Here is a 15,719-nt window from a genome sequence, read left to right as displayed (position 1 = left end):
ACCCACATGCTTTAAAGTTTTATGGTACATATTTATACTTAATTACATAATAAAATACGTATAATTCTCAAATCATAACATGGGTTTAGTAACTTCTGCAAATACTGCTATTTTCCCCCAAATTAAGGAATCTTGCCAGGTTTGATTATAGCTACCTACCTGGAATGGCTGATCTCCACCTTATCCTGGAGTCAAGATCTGATGCCTAAAGTAGTCAAACCTAGGTTAGCAGTGCTTCTTATACAAAAGTGCTTAAGAAGGCTTATTTCTGTCTGGGTGCTACACCTAAATGTATATCAATAACAACCCTTTAAGATAAATCTATTATCATCTCTGTCTTGCAGGCTTAAAAATTTCTGAGATAATACAAAAGGCCCAGTCTTTGACTAGTGAGTGGAGCACTGGAAACAAACTCAGTCTCTCCTCTAACTCACAGCCCATGCTTTTCCCACTGAAATCCAGTAGCTGGCTACACACAAGGCACCAGGCTATTCACTGTGGGAGAAACAAAAGTAAATGAGATATGTCCTCAGAGAAGTATTTCTGCCTTCTCCCCTTTATGCTATAGTTGGAATCTTCTGCCTCATACATCTTGCCATGACTTCCCCCATCCTAGTTTTTATCATGGGGTGAATTCAGGGAAACTATTTATTCTACCTTTTCCATCACTAAAGAGATGTTATAACAATTCTGAAGATTTACAAAATGTGCCTTCGAATATAAAAGTAAAAAAGTTCTCTCTTAATGTACTGTGTTAAATGAGTTTACTGAGTTTATAATGAACTCTTAATCAGCTAAAAATGAAAAGAACAAATGATAGAGAAGGATATAAAGAAATGAGAATTACTTCTGAATAATTTGATGTTTGATAAGAAAGCCAAAGACAAATCCAGAAAATGTTAAGCGTTCTGGGACAGTGAACTGCTTACTCCTAGACTTTGAATGTTTCACTTGATGTAAGAGATCACCAAAGAAACTCTCAGAAATAATGGCCATGCCCCTGACTAGAAAAAAATGGGACTATTGCTCTCTGAAGAAGCAATGGGACCTTGACTTCAAGTATCTCTGTGAAGGTTATGGTATTCTTCTCACTTCAGTGATGGTTAAAAGAAACTGCTAGGTAAAAGCAGAGAGAAGAGAATAAGATGTCACTTTATTAAGTCAATAATGAATTCCCTTAACCAAGCTCATAATACAAAATATGATATGCTTAATATCATTTCTGCAATTCTGATTTATCCATCTGGAACACTGGTCTCAGTAGAATTCTGAGAAGCTTATATGTATTGAGCAAATTATCCCATAAAACAAATGTTCTAAACTTCAAGATAGCATATAAGGAACCTCATTATTACTTTAAAAGCTTTATGGAAAAGGCAAAAGAAGGCTTGTTTGTAGATTATTCAAACATAATTTAGAAATTACTTTAATACAGGAACATATAGGCAAATTCAAGATGGCTATGTTTCTCGTTGTCAGTACTGTGTCAGGGAGGTTAGTGGCTTTGGTTTACCTCCAATTGGTCTCTCTTAAAAACACCAACTTGAATCTATTCCTGGAATTGCTCTGACCTCCCCTAGTATTTCATCCTCTCACACACAATAATACACAGGGAACAGTGGTAATATGTGAAACGAGTTCAAAGATCCCAAAGTGGAAGACATTGTTTTCCTGCATCCTACCTACTGTAACTGAAAACTGGGAATTTACTGGAATTGAGGATTTATTATGAGTCAGATGGTTGATAGCCTTTCCAACCAAAACATCTGCTCTACAAAGGCACAACTGCTATAATCCATTTCCTCTTGGATCTGGAGAATGACCAAGTTATAGCTTAGCCCTTTCCTTAAAGACACAGGGACTTGAAATGAGAAATGAAATAAAAGCAGACCTCTACATCACCTTCCAACTTCCACTACTTTCTTTGATGGTGTTAAAAATATAATATGAGAATTAACATAATTTTCGAACATTAAAAAATTGCAATCAGCTCAGTGGAATAACCAAGAACTTTATCAGATCATTGGAATTTATAGCAGCACAGCTGAAACCAATTCTTTCTTTAGTATTTAAGGAAAGAAGGAACATGTATTACCCAAACACAGTGGGAAAAGGATTTGTTGTTCATTCATTCATTCATTCATTCATTCATTGTTTCAACAAATATTTACTGAGCACTGCTATGTGACAGTTTCTATTCTAGGAACAAGTGGTGAACAGGCTAGATAATGGCCTACCTCTTGGAGCTTACTTCTCAACAGGGAATAACAAACAACAAACAATAAGCCAAGTCATAAATAGTCTTCAAAGCACTACAGCTTTCCAATGGTCTATTTGTTACAACTGGCACCAAGGTTTTTCCAGCAACTATAAGTGATAAGATAGTTTATAGGGACCTTACTCGAGGGCAGTGGTTCAAATTCTGGTGTTTGTTAAAAAACCCAACCCCTGGAGATTATAATTCAGTAAGTGTGGGTGGGCCAAGGAATCTGAACATTTTTTTTAACCTACCAGGAGACTGAACTGCCCACCAGCCAGGTTTGCGGTCTATTGCCCTAGAGTATTGACCTCCAAACATCTAAAATCATATCCCATCAGTAAAAAAATGTTTGAATTCCACATCAATATGTCTACATGTATTTCCTCATAAGCTATATACATGAACTCTGTACTAACACATTATGAACACCATAAAGCATGTACAAACAGTAGAAATTCTAAAAGGGTGAGCTACAAACAAATACAGTACAAACAAAAATTTTCCCCCAACTGGGGTGGCTGCCTGCACAGACTGCAGCTTACTACTTGCTATATGGGGCACACTAGGAGGCCTACAGGCTCCTCGTATGGACCAGGGCCTTGCAGGACACCAGTCCTGTCCAAAACATCCATGAAATATTTGGCCCATGGCAAAAAGTCCTTGAAATTTGGTCCCATCCAAAATGTCCATGAGCATATTTGGTCCACACCAAATGGTCCTCAATATCGGGTCCTGACCCAAACATCCATTAGAAAATGTCCCTGGGTTCAAAGGGCCCATCATGGTTATTTCTACTTTTGGTTTATAAGATTAATACATCAAAAATACTATCTTGTTTTATTGGTCCAATGATTCTGTTGTGGCTGTACTGCCAATAATAACCCTTCTTGCTTTAGTAGCCTAGCACATGGGGTTAGGGAGATGGTCGGGGTTCAAATTTTTCAGAACGAGATTTATATTAACTATGGACCAAGCGTCTCCATAGGCATTTTGGACAGGATCAAATTTCAAAGACCTCTTGGGATGAACCACGGTCATTTTGGACAGGACCAAATGACCACTAATCAGACCATGGAGAAGGACAACCACAAGGGTGGTCCTCTGAATCACAGCCTGGGAAGACACACTCTGTGTCAGCCCTCACTGAGTTCCATAAACTTACAGAAACATCAGTTCTAGCACAGGTGAGAGAATTAGCAGAAGAGCATTAGATTATAATCATCTCAGTGACAGGTATTTGGGAGACCCTGCTTCACTCTACCTGCTAATTCATACCTGCCAGTCCTTGTTAATATACATTAAGTATGGAAAATCCGGACCTGGAAAAAACATAACCTCAGCCCAAGGTTCAGCAGCTGTAATGTTCTTGTGTCAGTTGTTGGAAGCACATGAATGTGTCCGTGCATGTTACGTCCCAGGCAATGTAGTGTAGTAGAAAAATCACAGGCTTTGGATTTAGACAGACTAGTGAGATGTCATGGCTCCACTGCTGCTTACTTGCTATGTCAAGCTAGCTGGGTAACTTATTTAAAACCTAGATGTGCCTCCGTTTCCTCAACTATATAATAGGAAGAGTAATAAAACTTTTGTCAGTAACAAATATAAAGGGTAGCCACCACTATGGCCACCATCGTTGTCATTGTTACCCTAAGTCACCTTGGAATATCTGATCCACGTGTTCCCTGTACCCTGAGCCTGGCCCATTTCCCTGGATTGATACCTGTCGGTTGTGTGTATAAACTCTTTGTTGGCAAATCCTGGCCTGTCTGTGCAGAATCGATTTCTTGTTTAGTCTCTCCTGACCATGATGAATGAGTGGCACCACACTGGTGATGTTACAAGCCACTCCCTGCTTTGCTAGACCTACACACAGCCCCTTGGCTTTGAACTCAATGTTACACCTCATGGACCAATAGCCTCCATCTGCCCTTTTACTTGGCAACTAACTTCCTGGCTGTTTTCTCTCTGCTGACACAAAATCTCAACAAGTAATAGCTTTTCTCTTCAAGTCATAGTCTCCTCTCTAGTGTCTTCTTATTTGAAACCATTTGAGTTTGAGATTAGAAGGCTCTACTCAAATGATCTACTCACAATTGCAGGAATGGCTGTACACTATACCCATAAAGAGAGTATTTCAACCAATAGGACTTAAAAGTCAGGCAGCCATCTTAATGAAAATCAAGCCTCTTAAAGATTTTCCAACTGTAGATTACTAAGGGAAAAAAAATAAAAACAATTAAGAATCTATCCAAAAGAATTTAGAAAAAGAGCAAAGAAGTGATATCAAACTAAAATGAGAAAAGACAAATAATAAAAGAGCAGAAAAGACATAAATAAGCTAAGTACCTGCAATCAATACAAAAGAGAAAAATTCATATTATTAAATCAAGACTATTAGTTAGAAAAGTTGGTTTTTTTTTTAAATTAGGGCATTAATAAATTTTAGTTATATGTTAATAAATTTAGTAACTAAATGGAAATGGGTAAAAATTCAAAATTACAAGAGGATAAAAGAGAGTTACCAGGAAATAGCAAGCTTGAATGGAGAATTTATAAGAACAAAAAGAAATATTAAGAATCATTGTTTTCAAAGATGCCTATAGCCAATGAGTTTGTTGTAAAATGTTTCTAAACTTCCCATATATAAGAATGGTTATGTTTTTCAGTCTACTTCCTAAGGAAAATATAGTTTTATTTTCCATAAACAGACAAGATATTCACAATGTTCTTTTTTTTTTTTTTTTTGAGCATGGCTCTAATAACTAAATAAAAAATCTTAATAAGTAAAATGTAAAACCACATTAAAATAATACTCCACTATGAACAAACAAAATTTACATTTGGACTACATGACTGGACACAAGGAAAACAACGTAACTCGTCACACGCAGAGGGGAACTGGAAGAACCACATCGTTATTGCAATAAGTGCTCACAGAAATCTAAAATACCTTTTCAACCCTTTGGCAATGCAAACACAACAACCAGGTTATCAAGCTCTCACTAAGACACCTCAGGAGTTTATGTCATTGGTAAGCCTTTTGGGCTCAGAAACTTGATTCTGTTTGCACACCAACTGCAAGGCCATTGTCCAAGCGCAAGTGATGTGCAACTGGAATACTAACTCATTAGTTTACTATGGGAAATTAACTAGGTGCTAAAACATGCCAAGTTCATATGGTTAGTGCATTCTTTCCCCGTAATGTCAGTCTATTACTTTGTAATTGACAAATCACAGTCACAGGTCCCTAAGATCACTGCATTCTCTATGAGGCAGATTCATATGGGTTGCTAGGTGAACATGGAGTCAGGAGAAAGGGAGTTGGAGGAAATGATAAAGCCTAATACACTGATCTCATCCTAGGGATAACGTTGCCAGTGAGACCAGTGGGACATTAACAAGAGTACTTAAAGCCTGTGAGCTACATCCTCCTGCAGTCATCTCCACTTTCGGATATTCAAAACTCACTTGATAACACATCTTTTATTTTGGATAATGCCGGAATAATTACTGCCAAAATTTGACTCTGTAACATTATTTTTTCTTGTTCTTTCCCTAGTTTTAGTTTGAAACATTCTTTCTTCGGATACATGCACAATTCAAACAGGTCTAATATTGCTCACTTGGGATCCGTTTGATCTCCCAAAGAGAGTATCACATGTTAATATCTTTATCCATTTATGTACTGGCTGCAACTTTCACAGGGTAATCTGATTCCCTTATCTCCTAGTTCTTAGGGAAGCAAGGTAGTAGTTACTTCACTGAATGGAGCAATAATGTGTGTGTTAGGAAAAGAATTAAAAAGTATAAACAAGGACGGATTAAAAAATATTTTATGTATGAAACTGTTCCATATCATTAAGTTAGAAAGTTATATAACTCGCCATCAATTTAAAATAACTAGTATTAACAAATGAATTCAGCAAAGTTGCAGGATAAAAATCCACGTGAAACTACTGCAAGCCAATGTACTATGGGGCCACAGCTAGAAAATGCATTGGAAGAGACCCCATTTATAATGCTGACAAAAAAATTCAATAAGTGGGTATTAATTTAAATCAGAAAATTAGAGGCTTATTCAAAGATGACATAAAGTCTGACGGCAGAATTAAAGAACGATGAATAAATGTAGAAATATAACTTGCTCCATGCTGAGAAAACTAAATATAGTAAAGATGACAACATTCCCTAAATTATTATGTAGATTAAATAAAATACTGATTTTACAGATCTAAATATTGGTACTAAAACACATGTTTGAAAAGTAGAAAAAATACCAAAGGAAAATGCTGCAGTTATAATAGTGGTTTCAAACTATTAAATTTTAAATGATTACAAAAAAATTATTTTTAAAAGATAAGAATTAGTTGAAATTAAAAAAACTCAAAATAGAATTCATTCATAAATACATATAAAGGGTTAATACATGATAAGCCAGAAGCAATCCTACTGCAGAGGAAAACATACTAGTAAGTGACAGAAGAGTGAACAGAAATGCAAAGAGCTAAGTTAGAGCCATACGCATAGCCTAGAGTGAAACTATATGTGGAAGATAGCAGAACAGCATATTTATTCCAACTATGGAAGAGACAGAACTTTATAACTGCCAAAAAAGTAAAATATTATCACAGACAAGATATTTTCAAATATAAAGAAAATTTCTGTTCCCTAAAACTATCAAATACACCAATATAATATTAAATATCTAAAGAACAGAGAGAGCAAAATAGCTAAATGTGACAAATGTGATATAAGGTCGCTATCCGTGGCAAAGAAATAGAGTCAATAACCAGATTTTACTTAAAAAAGAACAGAAACCCTGGGAAAATATACTTGTCAAGGCAAAGGCAATGAAAGATCATTTTAAGGTATCATAGTGAAACTATTAACTTCGCAAAAATAAATTAAAATGACAGAAATCCAATTAGGCCAGGGTTGGAGTTCACAAAGCTCCCACCTATCTCTTCATTAGAAAATCTCGCACTTTCTGGTTATGTTTTTTGAGCCTTGACTGGTTACATGTAGTCAAGAACTCACTTTCTATGCATTCCAGTAAATGAATCTGCATTTTATTCTCTTGTCCCGTGGTGCTTTGCTGCCATCACAGATCTCTAACAACTATGGCGTCATCTTACTCTTCAAGATATCAATTACTGTAACCAGCCTCTTTCTGCCAGCTTGAATGCCTAGCCATTATCTGGTACTGTTATCTTTTTAGATTGACCATCCTACCCAATGAAACGGTTTCATTTCCAAGGCAGGGTTCTGGGCCTGACCCATCCCCCAGAAAACTGAGACTTAATTAATCATGGAGATGATTTCCATAATGTTGGGAACACTATAAATTGTTCAAATCTTCCTGAATCAACTTGAAAATATGTAACAAACTGCGCTTATCTTTTGACCCAATTATTCTATTTGGGAGAATTACTACAAAGAAATAATGCAAAAGAAAACTACAGGAATTAATACTATGAGCTATTCATGGCAGCATGATTAGAAATAAGAAAAGAGAGAAAGGGAAGGAGGGAGAGAGGGAGAGAAGGAGAGAGGGAAGGTGGAAAGTAAGAGAATTTGAATAACTAACAGTATGAGAAGGACTGATAAAACTATGAAATATTAACATAATTGAATGTTCAATGACCACTTAAAGATGGCAACTCTGTAAACCATACATACATGATAACAGTTTGAGGAATGGTACAGTGATATTGGAAGTGAAAGGGTTTGAGAATTATTTGCCTGAACCCCCAAGCTCACTCCAAAACCAAGACTATCTAGTATTTTTTCTGTACCTTTCGCTACCCTCACCCCCGCTAAAAAAGTTTTCCTTTATTTTTCACCATAGTTTAATTTTTTGTTTAGATAAACAATACCTAAAAATTGTTATAGCTTCTCTGCTTCTAAATGAGTGCCTAAACACATGCCAACATGTTTCCAAGCTTTGCACAAGTCACGCACAGTTCAATTTTTAAAACACTGGCATTCTGACAGAGGTCAGACATTCAACCTTGCTTACCCTGCTCACCTCGCTGTAAGGACTACTACCAAGTTCAAACCTATCCTGGCCCTGAACCAATGGGAATTTGGCTAGCACATCAGGAGCCTTTTCCCCAATCAGTGAACAATGCGGGGAGAAGCAATGAGTGCATGGAGTAGGAGAACAGATTCTACTTTGAATCCAATCTGAGTTTCAATCCAAACTCTACTTAATATCTGATTCTAACAAGTTTTTGACCTTTTTTGATCCTCAGATTTCTCGTCTACAAAAAGGGACACTAATATCTACTTCTCTGGACTCTTAGGAGCACAATATCTGCTCAATAAGTGAAATTTCTTAATTACTACTCTTAGTATTAGTATCCAGTATTCAATATACATTTAGTCCCTGAACTACCCATATGGGCCAGGGTTGGAGTTCACAAAGCTCCCACCTATCTCTGCACTCACTCTATGCAACCTTTAGTATATATGGTCAAAAGCATGACTGGTTCTCATGCTAATTACCTACTGAGACTAAAACCTCGTTCTGCACCTCAGATCACTTGACAAGGGTGCTAAATTCCTCACTCACAGAACTTGACCCTATTTATAAAATCTCTCACATTTCTGCAGAAACTCCCTCCTGACATTGCAACCCCTTGGAATGGAGTCCATAGAACGTTAGCATGATTCTCATGGTCTCTCTCTGGAATAATATAGTTGTTAGGCTGGTTCCCACTCTGCACAAGTCTTGATACTTTGTCTTCCTCATGAAGAGAACCCAAAAGCCCAAACAATTTATGACATTTCACAAGCCTACAGTACATTCATTCTTTGACTTAATGACATGAGTTAAAATCTGCAAATCTGTTAGTTTGACTTTATAGTTCTAGGTCTCCCCTCTGAAACTACAGAGAAAAATCCTCTGTTCTATATGAAGTCCTTCAAATTATCTAAAATCAGAACACGTACCTTAAGTTGTCTATTTTCCTACATAAACAGCCCTAGTTCTTTAAACATACTTGGTAGAAACTCAGGTCCCTCATTATTCTAATCACCTTCCACTGGTTAGTTCTCCTTTTCGCCTACATGCATTTTAGGGCACAACACCTGGAATTACAGTACTTAAAACCCCGGAAACGGGTTTTGGAACTATCACCTCCTTTGTTCTAGAAAAAGCACTTCTATTAATGGAGTCTTGTATTACATGAGATGTTGACAACTTCTTCCCAAATCCTTTTCGTATGAATCCAAAATACCCTAAATCTTTTTTACATGAACAGTTCTAAATACTTCTCCCTATATCTTACATTTATTTGTATAGCTAACAGGTTGGGGGTTTTTTTGGTTGTTTTTTTTTTTTTTTAAGTGTAAGAGTGTGAAATAGAATATAATAATCACTGGACTATGAATCAGAAAAACTAACTTGTTTCCAATCATTCATTCATTCATTCAATAAGTATTTGTTGAGCACCCACTCTGTTGTCGGGCCCTATGCTAGGTGTTAGAGCTATAATGATGGACATGTAGAGAGGAAGATGGGTAAACAAACCAACAACTACAATACATGTTATAAGGCTTTGTTAGAGGAAGTAAAGGGTATTTATTATGGGAGCATGGAGGAAATGCAGCTGACCCAGACTTAGTCTGGAAAGGCCTCCCACAGATATCCTGGCTTTGCCACTCCTAATGGGTGACTTAACTCCCAAAGCTTTCATTTCCTCGCCTATAAAATGAGAAGACTATGGAGGAAACCTGGTAATGCCCATCAAAATTACAAATGCATTTATCCTTCGACCTAGCAATATTACGTCTGGGAATTTGTCTTACAAAAATACCAGCATGCACAGGAAATAATGCACATTCAAAGTAACCCACCTGCAGCACTATTATAAATAGCAAAAAATTTGAAACAAACCGTGTCTTATAGAGGATGATTAAGGAAGCTATGATATATCCACATAATAAACTACTAGGCAACTGCGAAAATAATAGAAAAGAAAGCAGGAGTTATACAGTGGCACGAAAAGATTGCCAAGACACATTTGTTAAGTAAAAAAAAAAAAAAAATGCAGAGTAGTGTATACAGTATGCCACCTTCTGTATAAGAGTGAGTGAGAGAGAGGAGAGCGAGAGAGAGCGAGAGAGGAGAGAGAGAGAGCGAGAGTGTGTGTGTGTGTGTGTGTGTGTGTGTGTGTGTGTGTGTGTGTGTAAAGAAAATCCTGGAAGAATATAAGAAGCTGATAAAAGTGATTACCTAGAGCAGACTGTAAGGAATGGGATACAAAGAGATGGGGATGGGAGTAAGTTTTTTTCAATTATACCTGTCATATAAACATATTACCTACTAATTTACATTAATTTTAAGGTTGGACTACTTGATTTCTAAAGCTCTTCTACTCTTAACAATCTATAATTACATGACTTAACCTACGTTCAATTTGTAATAATATAGTCAAATATTCATGTGATTCTTTGTTTATTTGTAAGGATGCTTAAGTTTATAATTTTTTAAATTGAATCCTTAGGTCAGACCAACATGACTATCTTAAAACAATGAATTCCGCAGCTAAGACAATCTCCTCTTTCTATGTATATTTAGATATTTCAAGGCTTCTAACGTCATTGAAATTTAATAAAGATTTATTGAGTACCTACCCTGCAGGCCAGGAAGGGCTCCCTGTCCCTACTTTCTTATACAAGTTCAACAGAAAATACTGTGAAACCATGAGCCAGTAACACCTAAGTATCAAGCATCCATTTAGTTAGAAGACTCTCTGTTAAAGGAACCAGTATTTTTTCACATCATTTTTAATCAAAGCAAGGTCCTGATTGACATAAGGCCCCATTTTAATTGTTTTATGGCTGGAAAACAAGAGGTTCTGATGGATACTAGAGCTAATGTGAAAGCAAACTGACTTTCCTATCTTTATATAAAATCTGAAACTTAACTATGGCCATGCCACCCTGAATGTGCCCGATCCCGTCTGATCTTGGAAGCTAAGCAGGGTCGGGCTTGGTTAGTATTTAGATGAGAGACCACCTTGAAATACCAGGTGCTGTAGGTGTTTAAAAAATATATATGAAATTTAAAAAAATAAATTTATAAGGGTAGCATAGCAAGGGGAAAAAAGGCTCAGGAATGAGGAAAATATCACATCATAGTAGATGAAAAAAAATGATATCCAATATCCAATATTCATACAGCATTCAGCAGTTAAGAATATGTTTTCACATACCACATGATTCTTCCAAAACCCAGGAAAATAGAAAGCTAAATAGTGTTATCCTAATTTCATGGTGAGAAAATAGGTTCAGAAGCTGAGTAACTTACTCAGAATTACACTAATAGCAAATGGCAGATCTGGGCTTTAACCCTTGTCATCCCAGATAACAAAATCACTCTACTCTGTCATGCGCCCCTTGGTTAGCTATATATGTCATTTACACATGAATATGTCCAGAGGTAAACCAGAAGATATCTCTATCTTAAAGAATAGAGATCTGAAAGAAATATAATCCCCGTGGAGCAAACCCTGAACTAGAAGCATACCTATCTACTTCAAGTCCAAAATTAAATATTCTGATAGGTGATACCTTAGGAAAGACAGTAAGGACATGAAAACAACAGCTAAAATAGAAACTACAAGAGGTAATTAACTTTTCTCAAGGACCTGAGTTCTTTGTGCCAGATAGAAGCACTCTGTCATTTGGCCATCTCTTGATTACTATCTTTTACTCATGTATTAGGAGTTAAGAAGTTATAAGTAATTCTTGTTAACGAAGACAGGTAAAAATTATCCCAAGATTATCTCTGAACACTAGAGACTAAAATACCCTGCCTTGCGTGTTATATCTGTGGCTCTGCCAACTCATCTGGGGACACCTTCAAATTCCCAAATCTTTCTATAAAATGATTCTAACTTATTAAACACATATACAGAGACAAATCAAAAATAAAACAAAACAAAAAAACACCACAGAGCTTAACAATGATAACTACTAGGTAATTTCAAAATAAAAATTATTGGCACTGAAAGTAATCTACTGTGACTAAATTTTTTAACAGTTTTTAACTATATTGTACTAAGTATAAAATCAGACCCAATGTGCCAATATGTAATAACTGGAATATTAGCCTTCTTACTCATAAGATTTGAAGTCAGAGGAACCAGACTGAAGTCTCAGCTGAGCTACGTACTACTAGTTATACATTAAAAGTGTTTCCTCTTTTGTAAAATAAGGCTAATAAAAATAACTATCCGGTTTTTTTTCTTCATAGGGTAGTTTATTGTAAACTTCAAATGTTAATTATAGATTTCATCATCTAGTATAATACCTAGAAATCTAACATTTGGGCCATGGCCCAAAATCTGATTGTGAAGAAATATCCAATAGAGTGCCTATGGCCATGCTACTCTGCAGAAGCCCAATCCCATCTAATCTTAGAAGCTAAGCAGGGTTGGGCCTGGTTAGTACTTGAATGAGGGACCACCTAGGAAGACCGGGTGCTGTAGGCGGGGAAAAAATAAGTAAGTAAGTAAATAAATAAATAAATAATGCAGATAAATAAATAAATAAATAATGTGAAGATTAGTCCCTGAAGCTGTATTTTAAAATTACTTAGCAATTATCAGGGAATTTGTTAAATTCACTTCAGGGCCTCCTGCATTTAGAATGGTGATTGGAAGTTAAAGATGGTCAAGACATACTTGTTAAGTGGAAAAATATATCTGGTTCACAGTGATTTTCCCTTTTGTATTGAGATATGTGTTATTTCTCCATAGGTTTGAGTCTCCGGGCTTTCTTTCCTTCTAGGCGCAATATCTGAGGTGTGGGTTTGATCAGAACCATCACAGCCCAGTGCCAACGATGGGTATTCAGCAAGTACGCATAACAGGAATGAAGATGGGATCTCTCCTCACTGCATCCCAGACTTGGGCCTGGAATGTGGAATGATATTTTGACTATTTAACAATCTTTGCCCCTTTTGTTTTAAAAAAAAAAAGGAAGGAAAGAAGGTAGGAAGGAAGAGAAAGAGGGAGGGAGGAGGAAGGAAGACGGGAGTAAGGGGAGAAAGAAGCTGAATTCATTAATTTTTGATAACCTAGTAGGACAGGCGCTGTTCTAGACACTTGGGGTACAACAACACTAAAAGAAAGAAGCTGCCTTTTCTCTTAGTGCTTAAGATTTGTCCTATCAAGGAAGATAGACACACACACGTGAGCATAGCCTGTTTGTCAAAGGTTATAAAGTGGCTGCAGAATCAGACAAGGTGGTACTAAAATTACAGTGAGTACAGAAATTATTTTTCCAACGTGGCCCTGAAGATCCAGAGGGCAACTTAGGAATGAAACATTTAACTGCTTCCTTTAGAGCAGTGGCTCTCAAGGTTAGCTGTACATTGAAATCACCTTGAGAGTTCTAACAGCTATAAGTGCCTGGGTTCCCTCCCCAGCATTCTGATTTAATTGGTCTGGAGTATAAGCTAGGCATTGGGAGGTTTTAAAGCTCCCCATGTACAGCCAAGGTTGAGCACCACTGCCTTAGAGCAGCTAGGAGTTAAATAACACTCTGTCCTACAAAAGTCTCTCACTTGGGAGAACAGAATCGCAGAAGCCCAACTGCAGGGGATCCTAACAGTAAGCTTTAAGGCAATCGCTGGAGCCCTGCCATACAGAACTATTGTAGTCACTACCTTATACACCCAAATGGCAAGTTTCAGTGGAATACTAGTCATTTATTATCCTAAACATCTAGATGAGAAAAAGCTAGAAGAAAACAAACAAAATAGAGAATCTTTTAAGTACTAGTGAATAATTACATGGTACATATTCTGTTTTCTGAGAATTTTCTTAAACATTTTTTATTTGTAATGTTATAGAAAAATCAGAAAATACAAACAGAAGAAAAACATCACCCACAGTCTATATGTATATAAGTCATACCTTTTTCCTGTGTGCATACACACACACACACACACACACACACACACACACACACACACGATTTAAAGCTTTATACAAAGTAACAGGCTATTTTTAGTTAACAATATTTTGTGATGGAGACTGTCAATTAAGATGACAGATTAAACTGCAGAAGGCAATAGCGATGAGAAGTAAATTCCCATTTGCTTCTTCACAGTGAGAAATGCCACGGGGAAGATAGAGGTACTAAGTTCTGAGGAAGCTGAGGTCAGAGGCAGGGCTGAAAAGAGCTGTATTGATTCAGTCTGTAGAAGGTTGCAGAAGAGTAAGAGCCCTCCTATGATTTCAGGCCTAAGAAACTTTATGTACTCAACAGCCTCGGCTTCCAGCGATTCATCAAAATTCTAGTTTAATTTTCCTAAAGTATCCAGCGACTTCTGCCTCAAGAAAGTACATGCTTATGCCCTGGATCTCACTACAGGCCCACAGTCTCTTCCCAGATTCTGAGATGGCTGTTTGTTCTATGACCTTAGTTCTTTGATAGGTTCATGAAAATCTGTCTGTTCAGCTTTTTTCTTGTGGTAAGGATGGTACTTATATATGAGCACCTAGAGTGTAAGCAGCCAGGCTTCTTCCCCAGGCAAGAAACCAAAAATTTATTCTCTGGAGTAAAGACCTACTGACACTGGCATCTGAGGATCTCCCAAAGAAAAAGACGGCTCACTGCCTGATATCCCCATAGGTTAAATCCTCAATCAACAAGCGCTCCCTCCACACACACACACATACACACACACACACACACACACACACACACACACACAATCTCCCCTTTCTTTCAAACACACACACAGCTTCTATTCAGCCCTTTAGTATCCTCTTAAATATAAAAGAAATAATACAAAAAAAGAACTCAAGAGAAAACAGAATATCTAAATAAAAACCCAGAATATCTTAAAAATATGATAGCAACATTTTAAAATTCAAGATAAAGTCAAAGAAGTCCCCCAGACAGAAACAGAAGAATCAAAAAAGCAAAGAGAACCAGGGGAGACATAAGAAAATAAAAAGAAAAAAAAAAATCAAATCCATAGTCCAATATCCAACAAACTGGGGTTCTAGAGAAAAAGAACAAAGAAAATGGAATGAAAAAAAGATTCAGAGAAAAAATAAAATTTCTTAGAACTGAAAGACAGGAGCCTCCATATAGAAAGGGTCCAATAGTCACTTTCTGTTTATCCATGCCAAAAAAAGAAAAAAATGAACAGGCAAATAAACTATAATGAACTATATGTGTAGTTTTTTCCTTTAAACAGCAAGGTTGATCTCTGCTAATTAAGATTTTCATAAGTTGATATTAAAATCAATTTTGCATTCTGGAGAAAAATGTATCAGGAGATAGCTGAAACATGGTGGCAGAGCAGAGGAAAACCAGGTCAAGGTAAATGTTTCTTTTTCCTAATTTAGAAGGTAGGTAGGTGATTAAAAGTTGACTTAATATGAAGCCATTAGAATCAATTCAAGAAACTATGTTGGAGTCAAGGAAGAAT

The 15,719-nt window shown here is 36.6% G+C and overlaps 1 protein-coding gene and 2 pseudogenes across 4 annotated transcripts in view; 2 read left to right on the top strand and 1 right to left on the bottom strand.

Moving 5' to 3' along the window:
• Positions 1 to 15,719, bottom strand: part of BABAM2 (BRISC and BRCA1 A complex member 2) — a 362,799-nt gene that overhangs the window by 182,937 nt on the left and 164,143 nt on the right. The window lies entirely within an intron of this gene.
• Positions 11,192 to 11,310, top strand: LOC111746058 (annotated as a pseudogene).
• Positions 12,644 to 12,762, top strand: LOC111746065 (annotated as a pseudogene).

Source organism: Pteropus vampyrus, unplaced genomic scaffold, assembly GCF_000151845.1.
Source record: "Pteropus vampyrus isolate Shadow unplaced genomic scaffold, Pvam_2.0 Scaffold173, whole genome shotgun sequence".
Taxonomy (NCBI): domain Eukaryota; kingdom Metazoa; phylum Chordata; class Mammalia; order Chiroptera; family Pteropodidae; genus Pteropus; species Pteropus vampyrus.
Note: the sequence above shows the minus strand (reverse complement) of the source record. Positions and strands in the feature narration are given on the sequence as shown.